This window comes from Medicago sativa, chromosome 2, assembly GCF_051527215.1.
Source record: "Medicago sativa cultivar Bolivia chromosome 2, Bolivia_mono, whole genome shotgun sequence".
NCBI lineage: Eukaryota > Viridiplantae > Streptophyta > Magnoliopsida > Fabales > Fabaceae > Medicago > Medicago sativa.
The window spans coordinates 38,038,952-38,062,139 of record NC_140750.1 but is presented as its reverse complement, the minus strand read 5'-3'; the positions used below and the strand labels follow the sequence as shown (position 1 = coordinate 38,062,139).

Genomic DNA, 23,188 nt, shown 5'->3' with positions numbered 1-23,188 from the left:
ATAAAATAAATTTAAGGGTAGTACTTAATAAAGTTGTATTTGATACCTTGAGAAAATTACTTTGGTTATCGTCAACTATTTCATCCCACCACTTTATAATTTCTCCTATAATCATCTTATACTTTTTAACTAATCCGTAAATTTAGGCTCCTTATGTAATCACACTATTTACTTCATTAAGGGCTCCTCTCATTAACCTCAAGTAACTTGATATTTTCTTTCACCGTTATTACTATCTCTAACCTTATCGAATTGCACTAAAGACATCAATATGACCATCTATTACCAAAGCACAAAGTGACCAATTGAAATCATGATTCAGTTCATATTATAGTGGACATGCATGCTTTATTTCCATAAATTTTGATCAATTTCGGTTATCAATAACTACCTTGCTAGCTGTAGTACTACAAATTCTAATTTATACCATATTTCAAATCAATGTATGCAATTCACCCAATTTTCTACCTAGCTTGTAAGTTACACATCTAGCTGTTATTATTATTATCGTTATAAGCACACATGACAATTGTAACGCCCCATTTTTATTCTATTATTTTTAGTAGATGAGTGAATATTTTATATGACTTTATTTGTTATATATATGTGATTTTATGTGAAATATATATATTATATGATTCTTATGTGATATATGGTGTGATGCTATTTTATTATATGATTCATGGAATTGTGTATTATTTAAATGAATGTGGTTTTATTATTTGTGGAAATAATAGGAGAAATAGAAATAAGTAGAATTAGTATTTATTTTTGGTTAATGGAAATTAAGTAGAAATTAAATAGAAATTAAGGGAGTTAAGTGAGAAAAGAAAAGAGTTATATTTTTGGGAGTAAAAGAAAGAAAAAGAGATAGAAACATTTTCACGTACAAACATTAGAAAAACTGGTTTTTGGAGAGAAAGAGGAGAAGAACCAAGAGAAAGCTAGGAGAAGAGCTAGGAAGAGAGAATCCAACCGTTTTTGCTGTAGAATTTGCTGAGATAAGGTAAGGGTGGGATTCCTTTCACTAATAATATGTATAATTCTGATTTTTGATGATTGTGGTGTTTTGGTATTAGGGTTAGAAAGTTTTAGGTTAATTGCTATAATATGATGAATTGTGTTGTTGATGCATGTTTCTATGTTATTTGATTGCTATATTGCCTAATTGAACCTGAAAACTTCTGTTGAAACGTATTTTGGGTAATCAAGGATTGAAAATTGGGAATTTCGATTGAAACGTCGGTGTCTGAATGTTCTACAGACAAGTGATTATGTGAGGTTTGGAAAATCGATTTTTTTGAGTGGTGGAAAATTGAATGTTTCTGTAGATTATGATAGAGGGAAACGTCAGGAGCGTGTAGGCGAAAACGGCACTGAAATCCGCTTAACGGTTTGAATTTTATGCGCAAAATGGTGAAAACGGAAAAAACGAAGAAAAAGCTGTGCTGTCAATCGAGCACTGCCGTGCCGTGCATGGCACGGGCCGTGCCAACGTTCTGTTTCTTCGTGCTGACAGAACTTCGGTTTCTGCGTTTTTTGTGCTTTTTCACCCATTTCTGTTTTGAATTGGCTTTTGATGTAAACATGAAAGTTGTAGACAATTAAGTTAGCTTTATAATGGCCTTGGGTTGGAGTGGAAAAGATTTGTAGATTTTGAGTTATGATAAAAATAGTCCAGGTGGGTCTTCAGAAAAATTTAAGAAAAACTTAGCATAACTATTCCCAAGTTAGTCCAAAACTTATGGTTGGTTTCCCAACTTCAAACTTAAGTGTTAGGGACTTAGTTGAGATGTTTTATGAGTATTTGGATTATGTGATATTGATCAAAACTTAATTGCTTTTGAAGGATGTTTTGAACCTTGAGGTGAATGTAATTGATCTTATATATATGCTATGTTGTTGTCCTCCGTTGTTGACGTTGTTGTATCATCTAATGTCTAAGTTGGGGAGTGTGTCATAATTGTTGTAGGCACATATGTTGTTGTTCTCCGTTGTTGACGTTGTTGTATCATCTAATGTCGAAGTTGGGGAGTGTGTCATAATTGTTGTAGGCACATATGTTGTTGTTGTAGTCGTTGTTGGAGTTGTATGTTGATATACACAAGTTGAGTCCATTTGCATACTCACATCTGTTGGGGGCTCATGCCCTGGAATGTTTATCATTCACCCGTTGGGGGCTGATGCCCTGGAATGTTTATCATTCACCTGTTGGGGGCTTATGCCCTGAGATGCTTTAACCATCCAATTTGTTGGGGGCTTATGCCCTGGAATGCTTAGCATTCAACGCGCGTAGATTGGTACCACCTGCATGATGCATTAGTTGTTGTTGTCGTTGTAGCATTGTCGAGTTGTTGTCGTTGTAGCATTGTCGAGTTGTTGTTGTTGTCGTAGCATTGTCGAGTTGTCGGTGTCGTTGTGATAACGTTGTTGTTGTTGTTGTTGTTGCTGTACCTTGTTGCTGAAAATAATTATGTCGTTGCTTATGTGTTTATTTATATACATTATTAATGATGTCTATTGTGATATGCTTGTTGTTTTCATTAATTTGATGAATTATATATTATTATTATTGGATAAGTTTCTCACCCCTTCTGCGTATATGTTGCCTCGACCGTGGGTAATGTGCAGGTACTGATGACTTGTAGGTTTGGTCGGCTCAGTGTCTAGGGCTCTGATACATACTAGGATGGGGAAATCGTTGCGAATGTCTTCTCATTTCTTTTATGTATCACATATTTTGGGAAAAGACTTGCTATTAGAGTTTATCGTTGTTGAAAATAAAGTTGAATTATGTTGGGGCCTTTGTGCCAAGATTTTCATTGATGTTGAATTTTGGTTGAAATTATATTTTTAAAGAATTATTCCGCTGCAGTTTATTAAGATATTCTAAATGTTGGATTTAAATAAATAGATATTTCTATTTATGAAATTTTGATTAGCAGTGTGACACTCCGTTGTATAGTTTACTCTAATTATAATAATTAATATTACGTTGTTGGGAGAACGGGGTGTTACAATTGGTATCAGAGCAAGTCGGTCCGTCCGGCCAATTAGTAGAGTCGTGTCGAGCCTAGTAGTGTTGTGTGACAATTTTGTATTGTCCTTGTTGTCCTGATTGTTGTTTGTTGTTTGTTGTGCAATCCTTAGTATGAACTGGTTGGAGTACAACCATGTTCATATTAATTGTTTTAGTAAGTCGGTGTACTTTTCTTCTGCTGAAGAAGAGAGTGGAGCAGAATTTTTATCTACCAAACAGCTGAAGCAGTTAGAGCATGATGGAAACTTGATGTTTTACTTGATGGCGTATTTGTCTGTAGAGAATCAGTCGATAATTGATAGATTGCCCGTTGTGAATGAATTTCCTGAAGTTTTTCCTGATGAGATTCCAGATGTGCCACCGGAGAGGGAGGTTGAATTTTCGATTGAACTAGTGCCGGGTACGAAGCCGGTGTCGATGGCTCCTTACCGTATGTCAGCTTCGGAGTTGGTAGAGTTGAAGAAACAATTAGAAGACTTGCTTGAGAAGAAGTTTATAAGGCCAAGTGTGTCACCTTGGGGAGCACCTGTGTTGCTAGTTAAGAAGAAGGATGGTAGCATGAGATTGTGCATAGATTACCGTCAGCTGAATAAAGTGACGATAAAGAATAGGTATCCACTTCCGAGAATTGACGACTTGATGGATCAATTAGTGGGTGCTCGCGCGTTTAGTAAAATTGATTTGAGGTCAGGTTACCATCAGATTAAGGTGAAGGATGAAGATATGCAGAAGACGGCCTTTAGGACACGGTATGGACACTATGAATATAAAGTGATGCCTTTCGGTGTTACTAATGCGCCTGGTGTGTTCATGGAGTATATGAACAAAAATTTTCATGTTTTTCTGGATAAGTTTGTTGTTGTATTTATTGATGATATCTTGATTTATTCTAAGACTGAAGAAGAGCATGCAGAACATTTGAAGATTGTGTTGCAGGTGCTGAAAGAAAAGAAGTTGTATGCAAAGTTGTCAAAGTGCGAGTTCTGGTTAAGGGAAGTAAGTTTCCTTGGCCATATTATTTCTGGTAGTGGCATTGCAGTTGACCCGTCGAAGGTTGAAGCGGTATCACAGTGGGAGACTCCTAAGTCAGTTACGGAGATTAGAAGTTTTCTTGGTTTGGCCGGTTATTATAGAAGATTTATCGAAGGATTTTCGAAGTTGGCACTTCCATTGACTCAGTTGACCTGTAAAGGTAAAGCTTTTGTGTGGGATGCTCAGTGTGAGAATAACTTCAATGAGTTGAAGCGAAGATTGACGACGGCTCCAATTTTAATTTTGCCAGAGCCAGATAAACCTTTTGTTGTATATTGTGATGCGTCCAAGTTGGGCTTAGGTGGTGTTCTTATGCAAGATGGTAAGGTAGTGGCTTATGCTTCTAGACAGTTGAGAATTCATGAGAAGAATTACCCTACGCATGATTTAGAGTTGGCTGCTGTGGTTTTTGTGTTGAAAATTTGGAGACACTATTTGTACGGTTCCAGATTTGAAGTGTTTAGTGATCATAAAAGTCTGAAATATTTATTTGATCAAAAGGAGTTAAATATGAGGCAGAGAAGGTGGCTAGAGTTGTTGAAAGATTATGATTTTGGCTTGAATTACCATCCGGGTAAAGCTAATGTGGTTGCAGATGCCTTGAGTAGGAAAACGTTGCACATGTCGGCTATGATGGTGAAAGAATTTGAATTACTGGAACAGTTTAGAGACTTAAGTCTTGTTTGTGAATTGACACCTCAGAGTGTGCAGTTGGGTATGTTGAAAAGTAATAATGATTTCTTGAAGAGTATCAAAGAAGCCCAGGAAGCTGATGTGAAATTTGTAGACTTGATGGCTGCTAGTAATCAGAATGCAGATGGTGATTTTCAGGTTGATGATCAAGGAGTGTTGAGATTCCGAGGCAGGATTTGTATCCCTGATAATAATGAATTGAAAAAGTTGATTTTAGAAGAAAGTCACAGAAGTAGCTTGAGTATCCATCCGGGAGCTACAAAGATGTACCATGACTTGAAGAAACTGTTTTGGTGGTCTGGGTTGAAGAGAGATGTCGCACAATTTGTATATGCTTGTTTGACTTGTCAGAAATAGAAAGTTGAACATCAGAAGCCTGCTGGTTTGTTGACACCATTAGATGTGCCGGAATGGAAATGGGATAGCATCTCCATGGATTTTGTGACGAGTTACCAAACACTCAAAGAGGGCATGATGCCATTTGGGTTGTTGTCGATAGATTGACGAAGTCGGCACATTTTATTCCTATTAATATCACTTATTCAGTAGCTCAGTTGGCGAAGATTTATATTCATAATATTGTGAAGTTGCATGGTGTCCCGTCGAGTATTGTGTCGGATAGAGATCCGAGGTTCACTTCGAGATTTTGGAGAAGCTTGCAAGAAGCTTTGGGCTCTCAGTTGAAGTTGAGTTCGGCTTATCATCCGCAAACAGATGGTCAGTCAGAAAGAACGATTCAATCATTAGAAGACTTGTTGAGAGTGTGTGTACTTGAGCAAGGTGGAGCTTGGGACAGTCACCTACCATTGATAGAGTTCACGTACAACAATAGTTACCATTCAAGTATTGGTATGGCACCTTTCGAAGCTTTATATGGTCGAAGGTGTAGGACTCCTTTATGTTGGTTTGAGTCGGGCGAAAGTATCGTGTTGGGACCTGAAATAGTTCAGCAGACTACGGAGAAGGTCAAGATGATAAGAGAGCATATGAAAGCGTCGCAGAGTCGACAGAAGAGCTATCATGACAAGCGTAGGAAGGACCTTGAGTTTCAAGAGGGTGACCATGTGTTCTTGAGAGTCACTCCTATGACCGGTGTGGGTCGTGCATTGAAGTCCAAGAAGTTGACTCCGAAGTTTATTGGTCCTTATCAAATATCTGAGAGAATTGGTACGGTGGCTTATAGAGTTGGTTTGCCACCACATCTTTCGAACTTGCATGATGTGTTTCATGTGTCGCAACTTCGGAAGTATGTAGCGGATTCTTCACATGTTATTCCTAGAGATGATGTGCAAGTTAGAGACAACCTTACGGTGGAGACTTTACCTTTGAGGATTGATGATCGCAAGGTGAAGACGTTGAGAGGCAAAGAGATACCTCTAGTGAGAGTTGTTTGGGGAGGAGCAACTGGTGAAAGTCTTACTTGGGAGTTGGAGAGTAAGATGCAAGAATCATATCCTGAGTTGTTTGCTTGAGGTAATATTTCGAGGACGAAATTCTCTAAGTTGGGGAGAGTTGTAACGCCCCATTTTTATTCTATTATTTTTAGTAGATGAGTGAATATTTTATATGACTTTATTTGTTATATATATGTGATTTTATGTGAAATATATATATTATATGATTCTTATGTGATATATGGTGTGATGCTATTTTATTATATGATTCATGGAATTGTGTATTATTTAAATGAATGTGGTTTTATTATTTGTGGAAATAATAGGAGAAATAGAAATAAGTAGAATTAGTATTTATTTTTGGTTAATGGGAATTAAGTAGAAATTAAATAGAAATTAAGGGAGTTAAGTGAGAAAAGAAAAGAGTTATATTTTTGGGAGTAAAAGAAAGAAAAAGAGATAGAAACATTTTCACGTACAAACATTAGAAAAACTGGTTTTTGGAGAGAAAGAGGAGAAGAACCAAGAGAAAGCTAGGAGAAGAGCTAGGAAGAGAGAATCCAACCGTTTTTGCTGTAGAATTTGCTGAGATAAGGTAAGGGTGGGATTCCTTTCACTAATAATATGTATAATTCTGATTTTTGATGATTGTGGTGTTTTGGTATTAGGGTTAGAAAGTTTTAGGTTAATTGCTATAATATGATGAATTGTGTTGTTGATGCATGTTTCTATGTTATTTGATTGCTATATTGCCTAATTGAACCTGAAAACTTCTGTTGAAACGTATTTTGGGTAATCAAGGATTGAAAATTGGGAATTTCGATTGAAACGTCGGTGTCTGAATGTTCTACAGACAAGTGATTATGTGAGGTTTGGAAAATCGATTTTTTTGAGTGGTGGAAAATTGAATGTTTCTGTAGATTATGATAGAGGGAAACGTCAGGAGCGTGTAGGCGAAAACGGCACTGAAATCCGCTTAACGGTTTGAATTTTATGCGCAAAATGGTGAAAACGGAAAAAACGAAGAAAAAGCTGTGCTGTCAATCGAGCACTGCCGTGCCGTGCATGGCACGGGCCGTGCCAACGTTCTGTTTCTTCGTGCTGACAGAACTTCGGTTTCTGCGTTTTTTGTGCTTTTTCACCCATTTCTGTTTTGAATTGGCTTTTGATGTAAACATGAAAGTTGTAGACAATTAAGTTAGCTTTATAATGGCCTTGGGTTGGAGTGGAAAAGATTTGTAGATTTTGAGTTATGATAAAAATAGTCCAGGTGGGTCTTCAGAAAAATTTAAGAAAAACTTAGCATAACTATTCCCAAGTTAGTCCAAAACTTATGGTTGGTTTCCCAACTTCAAACTTAAGTGTTAGGGACTTAGTTGAGATGTTTTATGAGTATTTGGATTATGTGATATTGATCAAAACTTAATTGCTTTTGAAGGATGTTTTGAACCTTGAGGTGAATGTAATTGATCTTATATATATGCTATGTTGTTGTCCTCCGTTGTTGACGTTGTTGTATCATCTAATGTCTAAGTTGGGGAGTGTGTCATAATTGTTGTAGGCACATATGTTGTTGTTCTCCGTTGTTGACGTTGTTGTATCATCTAATGTCGAAGTTGGGGAGTGTGTCATAATTGTTGTAGGCACATATGTTGTTGTTGTAGTCGTTGTTGGAGTTGTATGTTGATATACACAAGTTGAGTCCATTTGCATACTCACATCTGTTGGGGGCTCATGCCCTGGAATGTTTATCATTCACCCGTTGGGGGCTGATGCCCTGGAATGTTTATCATTCACCTGTTGGGGGCTTATGCCCTGGGATGCTTTAACCATCCAATTTGTTGGGGGCTTATGCCCTGGAATGCTTAGCATTCAACGCGCGTAGATTGGTACCACCTGCATGATGCATTAGTTGTTGTTGTCGTTGTAGCATTGTCGAGTTGTTGTCGTTGTAGCATTGTCGAGTTGTTGTTGTTGTCGTAGCATTGTCGAGTTGTCGGTGTCGTTGTGATAACGTTGTTGTTGTTGTTGTTGTTGTTGTACCTTGTTGCTGAAAATAATTATGTCGTTGCTTATGTGTTTATTTATATACATTATTAATGATGTCTATTGTGATATGCTTGTTGTTTTCATTAATTTGATGAATTATATATTATTATTATTGGATAAGTTTCTCACCCCTTCTGCGTATATGTTGCCTAGACCGTGGGTAATGTGCAGGTACTGATGACTTGTAGGTTTGGTCGGCTCAGTGTCTAGGGCTCTGATACATACTAGGATGGGGAAATCGTTGCGAATGTCTTCTCATTTCTTTTATGTATCACATATTTTGGGAAAAGACTTGCTATTAGAGTTTATCGTTGTTGAAAATAAAGTTGAATTATGTTGGGGCCTTTGTGCCAAGATTTTCATTGATGTTGAATTTTGGTTGAAATTATATTTTTAAAGAATTATTCCGCTGCAGTTTATTAAGATATTCTAAATGTTGGATTTAAATAAATAGATATTTCTATTTATGAAATTTTGATTAGCAGTGTGACACTCCGTTGTATAGTTTACTCTAATTATAATAATTAATATTACGTTGTTGGGAGAACGGGGTGTTACAACAATAGAAATATACACACTTCATAAGGAGAGCTAATTTTATCACTAATATAATAGCACAAAGGTATTAAACAAACACTCAACCATTAACACTGATCATACATCTTAGCTAGATAACCACGTAATGAATCCATCACACATCGCAGGTATATATATAAATATCAAAACTATTCACGTAATTATAATTATTAAAATAAGAAGTCAAAAATCCTTTTTAATCAAATTCAAATTAGAATACCATGTGATCGGAACACACAAAACATTTACGGATTCAACATGTAATCACAGCAACTCAGAAACAACAATAAAGAAATATAATTATAGCAACAAATTAGAGCATGAATTTAAAAGGTCATGTAAAACAATGGAAAACTAAACCCTTCACTATCCATATGATCATACATCCCTTATGGTGGATAGAGACTCCCCCCCTTACATCAATTCAGCAGTTTTCCATCATCTAATCATCAATTCTCACTCAAACCCTAATTTCTCATAATCTCACAAACTCATCCTAAAACATGTTAGATGCAATCTAATGATCTACAGACTTAATATTAGTGAAAGATAGTCTCACCCTTACCTTAGATTGTTTTTTCTGAAATCAAAAGCAGCGTTCTTCGTTACTAGGGTTCTCTCTCTCCTCTTTTTCCTCTTTCTCCTCTTTCTCCAAAAAGCGGTCTAACGTAAAAACTCTTTCTAACCTAAGCTTCCTTATTTATAATAATAATCACTCTTCCTAAATCTATTTAGGCCCAATAACTTATTCTTCTTTCTATTCTAACCTCCAATTCTACTTAGATTAATAATTCTCATATTCAAATAAATAATAGAATAATGTCACATGATAAAATACTAACACCTCACATATATAAAATAAATCACATAAATAGATTCTAACTTAATAAAAATATATAAATAAAAGGAGGGCGTTACAACAGCGTGGTAGGTCGAAAACCCGAAAGGGCGGCCTAGGCAAAAATGCGCTTCCCGGTGGATCGAAAACCCGAAAGGGCGATCCAGGCAAAAGTTAGAGACAAAAAAATGAATATGAAAAAGCTCGCTGAGGTTGTACGCAACTCAGGCAAAAATGAGCGTCTCGATGAGCCGAAAACCCGAAAGGGCGGTTCATGCAAAAATGAGATTGATAATAAAAGACAAGTAACTATATCTGGCAAATCACCATCACCCCTTGGGGCATCTGCAACTGTCAATGATCATCTTCATCAGAGGCTTCTGTACTTGTGAATTCAAAATTTCTATGAAATGTAGCGGTCATCGTGTTCAATGTACCACCAACCAATAAAATTACCATTTTCCAAGCTTTGTAAATCCGTGGAGTTATGCCTTTGGCTGACTCTCACTCTTCTACATCAATTTGAGCCTGTGCTGTTGTTTGAAACTCTACTTTCTTTCTATTTTCAATGCTATGTACAAAATATTTTTTTTCTATTTGATAATGCCAATGCCTGAAACAAACATCTTTGAAAATTGAAAAATCTTTTCCGTCTATTTTGAAAGCAAACATGAGTAATAGGATACATTCCAGTGAAACATGCATGAATAAATGAGTGTCAATGTCTATTTCAATACATGTTACAAGCAGTTTGTTCCCCAGGATGATCTGTGGTCAATGGCAAGAATGAAAAAACAGAATGAAAGTGAAAAAATGAAAATGAAAATGAAAAGCTCGCTAAGTCGAAAACCCGGAAGGGCGGCTTAGGCAAAAATGAGCACCCCGCTGATTGACAACCCGAAAGGGCGGTTCAGGCAAAAATGGGGTTGAAAAAGGAAGGAGTAAAAATGAAAGAATGAAAAATGATATGAAAAGCATTGACCACAAATGTGAACATCCAATGTTTGCCCAGCGCTGACACGCCTAGCAATGGCGACTTGTATCAAAGAATCTTCCAAGGTTCCCTCTTCTGCAAGCGTTGTATATGTAATGTGAGATATTGCCCTCAGCCATGGTTTCGATACTTCTCTCAACGACGGTCTCTCCAAAGAGGATTCCTGTGTACATGTTATAGCACGAGCCACTAAGTGCCCAATATTCCAATATTGTGTCTGTCTCTGTGAAACTTTCCCGCCAAACTCTAAACCAATCATGCATTTCCAAGCATTCATACATGCATAATCATGCATTTTATGTGCTCATACATTTAATGATCTTGTTATACCATACATACATGTTGCATTTCCAATCTCAATTTTAATTCAACTCAATCTCAATTTCCAATTCATTTTAATTTCAACCCTCAATTCAATACCTAAGTCTATGTCTCTGTTAAACTCTCAATTCAATACCATGTCTATGTCTATGTCTCTGACTATTTTCAACTTTCAATGTCCCTTTCAATGTCAACTTTCAATTCAATTTAAATCAATACTAATCCACTCTCAATTTGCTTTTGGGCCAACAATAATGGTCATGTCTATCTTCAAATTAAGTCAATGTCAGTCAACCCTCAATTTGTATCTTGTTAAATCAAACCTCCAATGTATCTTGCTATATGTCTTGTTATTGGTCAAGTGGCTAGTTCGATCCAAAGAACAGCTTGTACCTGCTTATATGCCTGTGTTTCCGGTCAAACGACAAGTTCGATCCAAAGAACAGTTTGTACCCGGCTTATGTTTTGTTATCGGTCAAACGACAAGTTCGATCCAAAGAACAGTTTGCACCTGCCTATATGTTGTGATAGTGATCAAGCAGCAAGTTCGATCCAAAGAACAGCTTGTATCAGCCTTTTGTCTATGTCTCCAGGCCAAACAGCAAGTTCGATCCAAAGAACAGTTTGTACCTGCCTATCTGTTTGTGTTTTCAATCGAGTAGCAAGTTCGATCCAAAGAACAGCTTGTATCTACCTATATGTCTATGTTTTCGGTCAAGTGACAAGTTCGATCCAAAGAACAGCTTGTACCTGTCCTGTATTTCTATTCCCAGTCAAGCAGCGAGTTCGATCCAAAGAACAGCTTGTACTCACCTTCTGTTTGTATTACATGGTCAAGTGGCTAGTTCGATCCAAAGAACAGCTTGTACCTACCTTTTGTCCCCTGGTTTGTCTACCCTGTCAATGTCTACCAAGATCCCCAGTGATATGACATGCTTTGTAGACTCCAGTTGTTTGTCTTGCATTCATAATCGAAATGCTGCATGGCATTCATGTTTTTGAAAATGTGAGAGCGTATTTTTATGTCTAAAAACAGTGCAAATGTTAATATTTAAGTATCTTCGTCCCGTCAAATCAAAGACTTCGTCTCTTGACCCTCCGGACAAAGAAACTTAAATAGGGGCAGCTGTTATACCCTAATTTTGGACCTAAAAATACTTGCTCAAAATATTTTTCCATCTCTGATATGTGTCTATTACTCTTGAGAGATTGCCAATTAGATATTGTTTACCTTGATATTTTACTATGTTTTAGCTGCATGTTTTATTGCCTTTGTTTTGAAAAAATTTCAATTGTAACTTTGTCTATGTTTTCTTGCATTTTAAACCATCCAAAGGGTCTTTCTTGCATTCCAAGTTATTTGAAATTGTCTCTGATCAATTGCATCTTTCTCTGCATTTTATTTCAATGTTATTTGCAAAATTCATAAAAAGGGTATTTTAGTCATTTCCTGCATTCAAACTTATTCTAGTCCTTGAAATTTGTCTCTGAGTTTTTTCAATTTGTTTGTATAAGTCCTTGTTTCTATTCCATGTTAAAATCCATTTCAAAGATTGCATCTGAGTCATTTTGGGCCAATTTAGTCCCTGAGGGCATTTTAGTCATTTCCTGTGTTAAAACTCCTTTTAATCCCTAAAAAATTGTCTCTGAGTCTTTTTAATTTGCTTGCATAAACTCTTGCTTTAATTCCCTGTTAAAAACCATTTTAAAATTGCATTTGAGTCATTTTGAGTCATTTTAGTCCCTAGGGGCATTTTGGTCATTTCACACAAAATTTTGGCAGAGAGAGGTTACTTTGAAGTACCTCATTTATGTAGTTGGTTCATTTTAGTCCTTTTTGTGTTTTTTATTGGTTTCCCTTTACGTTGTTTCCAATTTACATTTTTTACCCAATTTTATTTTTAATTGCATTTTAGTCCTCAAAGTCTTGTTATTTGCATTTTAGTCCCATTTTTCATTTCAAGTCCTCTGAGTTGTTCAAGTTGTATTTTTTAGTCCTTTGACAGTTTTACATTTTAGTCCTCAAATGTTTTAATTTCGTTTTTAAGTCCCTTTTCCATTATTGCATTTTGGTCCTTATACTTTCAAAAATTGCAAAAAGGTCCCAAGTCCAAAATTAGTCCAAGGCCGAGCCAAACAAGTCCAGTACAGGTGTCAGCAAGCTATTGGTTCAGATATCACAGATGTCAGCTATAAATACGACACATCATCAATGCACAGTGCCAACAACACCATTCATTACACGCCAACTCATCAAATCACAGAAACAGAAAGAAGCTTTCTCTCTCCATTCAGTTAGATCAAAACCCTAACCGTTTCAGAAAATCACCAAGAACATTCATCAAACCCTAGATTTCCAGAACCAAAAATTGAATCGAATTGAAGCAAATTCATTGCAGTTCTCAGAGATTCGAAGGTGAATCTTCATCATCGAACCGGAATAACTGCAATCCAAGCACAAATTCAACGAATTTGTACGATCACAGTGAGAGAAGTGAGAAGAAGAAAGAATTGACGCAAGTTTTGAACCAGCGAAGATGAAGAAGAGAAGAACACCGGTTTATTTTCGGTTCAAACTTACCAGAAGAATCAGAAGCAGTTACGAAGTTCTCTAGCGAAATCTTTGTTCGAATCTCCGATTAACTCAGGTAACTTCACAAAAACTTCTTCGTTTTCATTGCAAAAGCTCAACGAAGGTCTATTAACACAAATAAACGGTGAATCGAAGCAGATTAACAAGTTCTGAGACTTGTTCTTTCAAAGATTTAAAAAGATTGAAAAAGATTTGAAAACTGAACCCTAAAATGTAGATCTACGAAGATTCACCGTTTATTCTGTAAAACTAAGTTCAGATTCGTAATCAACATGAAAAATAGAGCAAGTTAGGGTTTAGATCCATGTATATCGGAGTTGTCAAGGTCTCGCCGGAATCTGGAATTCACGGCGGTGACGATGAAGATTCCGATGAATCTTCATCTTCTCCAGCCGTTTCATTCCAGAAACCGGCGGTGAAGGTGATCGGAGAAGAAGAGAGATTGCAGAGCTTCTCTCACTAGGAGAGAAGTTAGAGAGAGAAAGGAGAAAGGAAATGAAGGAAACGTTGGAGAGAGGCATATATAAGCCTCTAGGTTGCCTCATCACCGTTAGATCTAGGGTTAGGAGGACCTGGATCAATCCAACGCTCCTGATGCGTTTGGATAGTCCAGATCCATACAGGATCTTGGGCTTGGGCCTCTGGTTGACTGGATTTCGTTTTCTAGCTATGTTTGTGTTATTCTCACACTGCTATTTGCTCTTTTGACCCCCTGCTTTGCCTAAAAATTCATAATAAAATTCCTAAAAATTTTCTACGTGTTCTTGACAATTTTCTTGATATTTTTGTGATAGAGTTACATGTTAAAACCTGATAAAAAAATATTATGACATTTTTCTTGCTTTATTATTTGAATTCCATGTTAAAAATCCATGAAAATTGCATGATTTAATTCCAATTCTTGATAAATGTTTGTGGTTCATGATATATGGTTTTACGAAGTTTTTTACTACTATTTGAATGTGTTTTTACTGAATATGTGCATGTGATGTTTGGTTGCTTGCTTTCCAAGTTTTGTTTGTGAATAAATAATGTGGAATTTGCCTAACTTTGGTCTTAGATGCTTGGTAGAGTGTATTCCTTTAATCCTCTTTGTGAAAACTGAATTGAAACTCTTTGGGAACTCTTTGAAATATGGGGATTATAGGTCATATTCAAACCTTGCATTGGTGATGAATTTTTAGGTCTATTTCACATTATTTTTGCTTGTTTTTATGTCAATTTTCTTACTTTTGTTATGATAGCTTTTACTTGCTCTATATCTTATGCTACTAACATTTTCATCTCATGTTTCATATATTCCATAAGCATATTTCATCCTTCAACTTTAGTTTAATTTCTTGCACTTTAATTCTCATGCCAAGACTTAGAATGTAAAACCTAGGGTGGTGTATTTTACTTCATGCAATTTTAATTTCTTGCAAGACCGTAGAATGTAAACTAGGCCAATGTAAAGGACAATGGACTCTAATGATGTACACCGACACAAGCACCGACACATGCACACACATCACATGGATACTTTAGATGTATGCTTAGGGAATGTATGCTTTAGATGTATGCTTAGGAATCACGATACTTCGAAAAATTCTCTTTTCCAAAAAAACATGAACAACTTCACTCAAATAATTTTCCAAAGAAACCTTGGGATCATAATCCCATTGAATTTTCCCTTTATTTTCTTAAACAAAAACCTTAATGAATTTTTAATCATACTTAGACTTCATTTTGCAAAATAACTAATCACACCTCACATTTTCCAAAATCCTATGCCCTTGAGGCCTCTCTCTCTTATCCTTCAAAATCTCATTTTCAAAATTAAAATCGACCAACAAAAAACAAAAACATTTTTTGGAAGAGAACTACATAGAGTTTGATCCCTTAAAAGGGTATGTAGGCAAGAAGTCAAAAACTTCTCCAAGTCCAATAAAACAAAAATTCAAACACCTTCTTCTCCCTCCAAATCTTAACTTAGTAAACTCTTAAGTGTAAATAACACTTTCAAATAGCATTTAAAAATAAAGCGCGCGCGTAGAAAGTAAAGACGGTTCCTATAGGATACTATAGTCGTTATGGGTGCCTAACACCTTCCCGTAGCGAAAACAACTCCCGGACCTCGATTCTCAAGGGTTTTTCTTATTTTTCCCTTCCCAAGAAAAAATGAGATATCAAAGGTTAAAAAGGTTCAAACTTAATCAATGTTTGATACCTGAAAAACCAAGATAAAACAACCTTGTTCAACTGCCGATAATCCACCCACAACCCCATATTATTGTCCTTGTTCTTAACCAATAACACTGGAGCTCCCCATGGTGAAACACTCGACCTGATAAACTGCTTCTCTAGCAACTCTTCCAACTGCTTCTTCAGCTCGCCCAATTCCAACGCGTACATTTGATACGGCGCAATTGAAATAAGACTCGTTCTTGGCACCAAATCAATGGCAAACTCCACTTCTCGCTTCGTCGGTAAGTCGGTAATGTCGTCTCGGAAAACATTTTGGAAACTCTCACACTACCAGCATATCGCCAACTCCTATCTCAACACCTTCCTTCAACGAAGCAAACATCATAAATACACAAGATTCATTATCCAAAGATTTCTTCACTTGCTCCGCAGACAAGAACCTTCAACCTACTTCATCCACCCTCTTAGAAAATATTACGTTTTTGGTTAAACAATTAATGTTAACTCCAAAAGCCTACATCCAATCCATATCAAAAATCATATCCATATGCACCAAAGGCAAGCAAACAAGATCCAACTCAAAATCAATGTTACCAAAATTAACAGAATACTTAACACAAACCAAGGATGTAGTCACCGAGCCATTGGCTGGGGTATCAATGACCATCCCTCTCAACATCAAAGTCATAACGAAATTCAAACGTTCAGCATAATCAAGCGAGATAAAAGAATGAGAGCACCAGTATCAATAAATGCAATCAATGGAGTACTTTTGATAAAAGACATACCTCGAATCAAGTTATCTGGCTGTTCCACTTCCTCTGCATTCAGAGCAAACATTTTACCACCCGCCTTCTTCGGCTTTGTGCACTTCGTGCTAACATGACCCGCTTCACCAATATTGAAACAAACAATGTCCTTTCCTTTGCACTCATACAACTTGTTTCCCGCCTTGCCACACTTAAAGCAAACCTCACCCTTCTTACAATCACTAGAGTAATGACCCGAAGTTCCACACTTGAACCACCTTACATCACTTACATTCGGCTTAGAGCCTCCACCAACATCCTTTTTCTTACCCTTGTTCTTATTGTATGGTTTCCTAAATCCCTGACCTTTCCCTTTCTTGTCATTCAAAGCCTTCTAATGATTAAGCTTAGCCTTCCCCGTATCATCAAAGATACGACACTTATTCACTAAAGTGTCAAAGTCACGAATCTCAAGCATACTCACATACTGATAAATCTCAGGTCGCAACCCACTCTCAAACTTCACACACTTGGACACGATAGCATCTCCGACATTGATGAAAGGACAAAACCTCGATAGCTCCTCAAACTTGGTGGCATACTCCGCAACCAACGACCCGTCTTTCTTCAGCTGCAAGAATTCTACCTCCTTTTTGTTTCTCAAATCCTCTGGAAAGTACTTCCTCAAAAACTCATTCTCGAATCTCTCCCAAGATATCACTTCTCCACTAGCTTGAAGTCTTCTCTTAGCACCATTCCATTAAAATTCGAACTCTTTCACTAGCATATGCGTAGCCAACCTCACTTTCTGATCGTCGCTTGTAACCATAGCACGAAAGATCCTTTCCACACCTTGCACCCAAATATGTGTTCCATCTGGATCAAATCTCCTTTTGAATGTCGGTGAATTGTTTCAAATGAAGCGATCCAGCCTCCGCTCCTCAACCTCACCATGATCATGATGACCATGTCTAGCATTCTCCTGAGCTTCCGCTAACACTTGTGCCATCGCGGTCAACGCCTCAGCAGTCACAAAATCGTTTCTACCACCTCCACCGGTCATCTCACTTCTACATAAAACCAAACCAACAGGTAAAAGAACAGAACAAGTATTGAAGGTAACTCAATACCATTCGCACACAATAGGAAAAATCACCCAGTGCTAGTTCGGACAAGACCGACATGGCTCTAATACCACATTGTAACACCCTAAACCCTTTAAAGTGATAAAACAAGCAAATGATACAATCATATAAAGAATTTAGATGTTACTTCTTCTATAAGTTCAAAACATGCAGAATTAATTTTTCAAAGCGGAACAATTTATAACATCTCAACAACAACTAAATAAACTTCCAAGGTAGCCATGTCAAATAGGCCATAAAACATCACCAAAATAAAACTGCAATCTCAACATAGTGAGTGATAAATATCTCATACAATCAAAATATAAACAATATCAAACAGACACCCCTAATCATTGTCCGACACACTAAGACTCCGAGGTAGCGTCCATGCTAGTCCTCAAGAAAATTACTCACCAAGAAAAGCAAACTAATGTTGCACACCATCTACCCATTCATACGAATAAGGTAGGCGGTCAACCAAACGACCATTGGGGGTTAGACATCATTCAAATCAAGTAAAGCATAATTAAATGGAAATAAACAACATAATTAATTCCAAATGATCAAAGTTATCTAATCACATTATTCGCATGGATTCATCATCATTATTCAACATCAAGCATACAAGCATAATATCATAACAAGTATACTTTCACACCTTCACATATTCACCAAATTTCACCAAGTATACATATCACCAAGTTTCACTAGTGCACATAACTCAACAAGGTTCATCAACACATATCAAACATAACACATTTAAACATTAATGAATGAATGTAATGCGCCTAGACACGACTCTATATGCATGTGGTGCTGGTCGTCATCAAGGTCGTCACCTCAAGATAGAAATATAGTCATCATCATTTGAATACAAGGTATTCTAGTCATCTTCGTTGGATATAATTATCCTAGTCGTCTTCATTGGATATAAACATCTTACTTATGTATACATGAGCATATGACTCAACAATGCATACGTTCAACAACAAAACGTCATCATTTTCGTCTTCATTTTTCATACATGCATTCACCATCAATAACATCATCATTTTGCATGTAATACTTCATCAACATAAATCATAATCATCATAATCATCATCAACAACAATCAACTCAAGAATCAACAAAGTTCTAAAATCACATTTTGCACAATTGTTGCAGTAGCACAACATACCGATATGAAATGCATAATAACAACAGCTATGCCATGTCTATAGTTTTAAAGTGGCAAAAACAAAGTTAAGCTCCCCGACAAACAAAAAAGAGACATGATGGAACTAAAGCACGTAAAGATCCAGATCCAAAAATGAAATCGAATCCAGATCCATATTCAAATCAGCCATCCTCACACCACCACTAGCACCACAATGAGAATCAACACCGACACCCACAGAAACCCTGAAAACCACCACGAATCTCAAAAAGTCACCACCAGAAAACCACTGCCAGAAGAAAACAAAGAGTCACCACCATAAAACCACTGCGAGTTGAGTTAATACAGCTTCCTAACGCCACCGGCGCAAGAGACACCGTGAAGTTGGAGGTGAGGTGATGCGGAGGCCGCGCCTCGTCGCATCACCGCGCGTTTGGATCTACATCTTGAAAAGGGTGGTTGGATTTGAGGGAAAGGGTGATCGTGATTTGTTTTAGAGAGAGTACATAGGAATTGGTTTAGAGAGAAAAACTTTATTCTATTTAAATTTATTTTAATATAAATTAATATAAAAATGTAACATGACATGAATAATTCAATGAAAGTTACATACCCAACCAAACTGTGTTCATTTTTTTTTTATTCACTAGTTAAAACAAGTCTCATTCCCAATTTTGGCACTCCATTCCAAATTTTGAATTTACATTCTTACAAATTTGTAATTTTGTGTTCTTCGTATTCTTCTCCAATTTCATCAACTTAATTTCCCAATTTATTTATTTCTATTTCTTTATGAAATAAGTATTTTCAATTTTTAATGAAAAGGTTAGTACAATAAAAATTTAATTTTATATTATTTTTATATTTAAACATATATATTGAAACACAAGAAAAGTTTAATGACAATGTTATGGTCAAATGTGCAGTGTCAGCTCATAAGTAATATGGCCACATCATCCAAATTGACCACAAAATGAAGGATAAAAATTGAAAATGTGAAATATGAATCGACCCATTAGAAAATATTTCAACATAATTTTCCGACTCAAATATTGAATGTCATTTAGTTTGAGAAAAAAAAAAGTAATACAATATTAAATTAAATACCTAATTGAATATTTTTTTTAAAATTATGATATGAATATTACAATATTTTATAAACTTAGAATTTCTTAGGCATATACATTTTATATTTTAATGTGAATCGAATTGGCACAGAAATTGAGAAGTGTTCTGAATTACGAGAAAAAAACTATAACAAAAAAAAATTACGAGAAAAACTATATGTATTGAGCAACCAATTTTTAGCAACTTGTAGACCTATATTTGAGAAGGATGCTTGCCCAAAGTATGAAGTCGAATCATTAGATAATTCATGGTTATCAATGAATTGCATTCAAAGGTATTGCTATGAATAAATTAAATTTTTAAGGAAAATATTTTGATGATTTTTTTTAAAAACTTGATTTCTAATATTAAAATTATTTAAAAAAAATGAGAACAACTATTTTTGAATAAATTTAATTAGAATATTTTCTTAAAAATTGTAAATCTTTTTCTTTTTGAAAGGAAAAAAAAAATTATAAATCTATAATCTTTTAAAATAAATTATCTATCTATTAGTCGGCTAACACAATGTGATAGATAAATTTTGTACTCTCCATCAATGTGACTCGTCCACTATGCCACTACTACCACTACCAAAAGTACAAAGTAAACAATTAAACATACATTCCCTCCTCATTCACTTTTGTTTAGACTAGGCATAAAGCAATAATTTTCACACAAAAATAGAAAAATAAAAATAAAAAGAAAGCAAATAACACATGTGATATGTTGATTCTTTATCTCTAATATAGTAACATGTGATATATATTGACAGCAAAGTACTATTATTCAAAGCAAAATTTCTCTCAGCCATTCTTTGTTAATGTCACTTCACTTCACTTGACGTTTGCCTGAATTTTTTGAAATTATTATTACCATAAAGTAAAGTACTTCCAACATCCACAAGCGGCTGAAAAAACTCATTGCAATAGAGATTAGGAGCATAATATATCACCCATACTAAACCCCACCCACCCTACATGCTTACTTTGTACTCTTAAACAAAAGTGAGTGATCTTTTCTCTTTCTTACAATTTCCCCACCTCAACTTAATGACGGTTATTAAGTATTTTGATTTTACTTTACTGAACCAAATTATTTACCTTTCTCTCTCTCCCAAACTTTCGCTTTGAAAGGGAAATTTTGGTTGCAAAACTTTGTTAGCATACTCTTTGTTAGTTGAGCAATAGTAACATAGCTTATTCAAAATTTCTAACCATCTATTCACTTGTGCCAAAACTTTAAGCAACTATTTCATCCTTTTCTAAATTATTCTTATGATTCGAAAAGAGTTAATCCTTTTATTAGAAAAGTATTTGAGTCAAAGGTGTGTTTGTTGAAATGCACAATGAACTGAATTGTTATTAGACTTTGGATTTCGATATTTGTAATAAGCAAAATTATATTAAACAACAAAAATTATTAAAGTAAGTTATGTTACTATTATTCATCCATATCAGCACCTCTGTCAAAAGAAAAAGAAAAAAAATCATGTCACTTACGCATAATACAACCACCTATACATATGCTCCGGTTCCACATCAAAATAAAAAAATATCCATAATCAAAACTTACAATTGCACATGATAGTGCAACACATAGTTGGACCAAACCTTTATGGAATGTATTGGTTTCTTCTGTGCATTTCCATCAACTAGTCCTTGCAATATGCACATCACACTATTTGAACCATAATTTCAATTTATATGAGATTATAGCATGAACACATCACAACACATATTAGGGACCATCTCATAATCTCAAAATGCTATACTCAAAATTTTGAAAATGAAAAGTGAATGAACTTAATTTAGGTAGCAATATTAGAAATTCAAAAAATCTTTATTAAAGTTTCATGATCAGGCATATTGTATGGCTATAGATCAAAGTTGTTCTCATGAGTGAGTGACTCATAGGATTCCTCATGCCTAACTATCAAATGTTTTCCATATTTCTTTATTTGCACACTGATGGGAAGAAAATGTATCCCTATGTTGTTTCTTCTTTTATAGGGTGACATTAATAGATGATTGTAAGTGAATGGTAGAGATTGAAAGTCACAAGTTTACTTCTTTTTGTTACTAGCACCTTAATGAAGGACGTTTATGGACCACAGCATATATAGGAAGTTCCACTCTTTGGCTTTCATCTAGTCACAAAACAAATAATTGTAAGCTCCTTTCACTTAATGAAACACATTTTGGTTTTCATCTAGTCACAAATTAGTTTCGTTTCCACTTTTTGGCAATATCAAAAAAGTAAGTTCTTTAGTTAACATAAATAAATGTGCAGTTTTCTTATGGATTTTCCATTCCACTTCTCTAGAGTTTCATTTTTTTTTTCTTCTCTAATTTGTTGCTACTGCTTAGGTGATTGAAATTAGTTACCGTGTTGCTCTAATTAGTTTCATTGTGTTTGTGTTTCTTTGAAGGAGAACAAGTAGATCAATGGCAACTCACATCCATCCTCTCCTTTTCATCTTTCTCATTTTGTGCTTTGCTTCCATCATGGTTGCAGGTAATTAACAACAACAAAAAATAGAGTGGTGTACTGGTGTTTGATATGCATGCATATTTGTAGCTGTTTAATTAAAAATGTCTACGTATATATACAAGTTGCTAAATCATCAAGAATTCATATCTCTTGTGCCTAATAATTAGAATCATTGTTAGCTTAATCCAAATCATATCTATGATTTTGTTTATTATTCCTTCTCCACGTCTATTGTCTCAGTTATTATTATCACTAATTTTATTGTTTAATTGATTTTATCAGGAGACCGTTGCTATCCTTATGAAAGATGCGCTGGTGGTTCAGAATTCTGTAACCATTATTGTATAGTAACTATGGGCTTTCCTGGTGGTGGTTATTGCGTAGAAGGCAAAAGTAAATGTTGCTGCATAGCTTCCATTCAGAAGACTATTTTGATGCTGTATTTGTAATTTATTAATCTTGAATTATTATTTGTAAAAGAGATTTTTCAATCCTATATTATGCTCTTTAAAAAATAATGCTTGGTCAAATTTATGCATTATGATAAAATTTGTAATATAGATCACTGTTACTAACCCTGAACAAAGTAAAATAAACTTTGGTTGAATAAGTCTACCAAAGAGCATGAATCAGTCTAATTTACTTCCATAATTATTTAAACTCTGAATTCCAAAAAACAAAAGAAGAAAAAATAAGGATGTAACAGCAACAACACATGGCAAAAGAGAGCAGAAAAACAGGATTTTGGAATCAACAACTTTGGGAGATGTTGTAGCTGAATTCAACCTCAAAAGTGCATTTTATATAGAAATTAAAAACATAATCAAATGATTAGGAAG

At 35.4% G+C, this 23,188-nt stretch overlaps 3 long non-coding RNA genes across 3 annotated transcripts; all 3 read left to right on the top strand.

Annotated features, from left to right (window-relative positions):
• The first annotated feature begins 795 nt into the window (after positions 1-795).
• On the top strand, positions 796-2,911 carry LOC146946718 (uncharacterized). The gene is made up of 2 exons (XR_015028268.1): positions 796-1,006; positions 2,632-2,911. It is a non-coding gene; the product is annotated as an uncharacterized LOC146946718 (long non-coding RNA).
• Positions 2,912-6,524: 3,613 nt separating this feature from the next.
• LOC146946717 (uncharacterized) lies at positions 6,525-8,659 on the top strand. The gene is made up of 2 exons (XR_015028267.1): positions 6,525-6,754; positions 8,380-8,659. It is a non-coding gene; the product is annotated as an uncharacterized LOC146946717 (long non-coding RNA).
• Positions 8,660-21,685: 13,026 nt separating this feature from the next.
• On the top strand, positions 21,686-22,879 carry LOC146946716 (uncharacterized). The gene is made up of 3 exons (XR_015026800.1): positions 21,686-22,114; positions 22,288-22,373; positions 22,632-22,879. It is a non-coding gene; the product is annotated as an uncharacterized LOC146946716 (long non-coding RNA).
• The last annotated feature ends 309 nt before the right edge of the window (positions 22,880-23,188 follow it).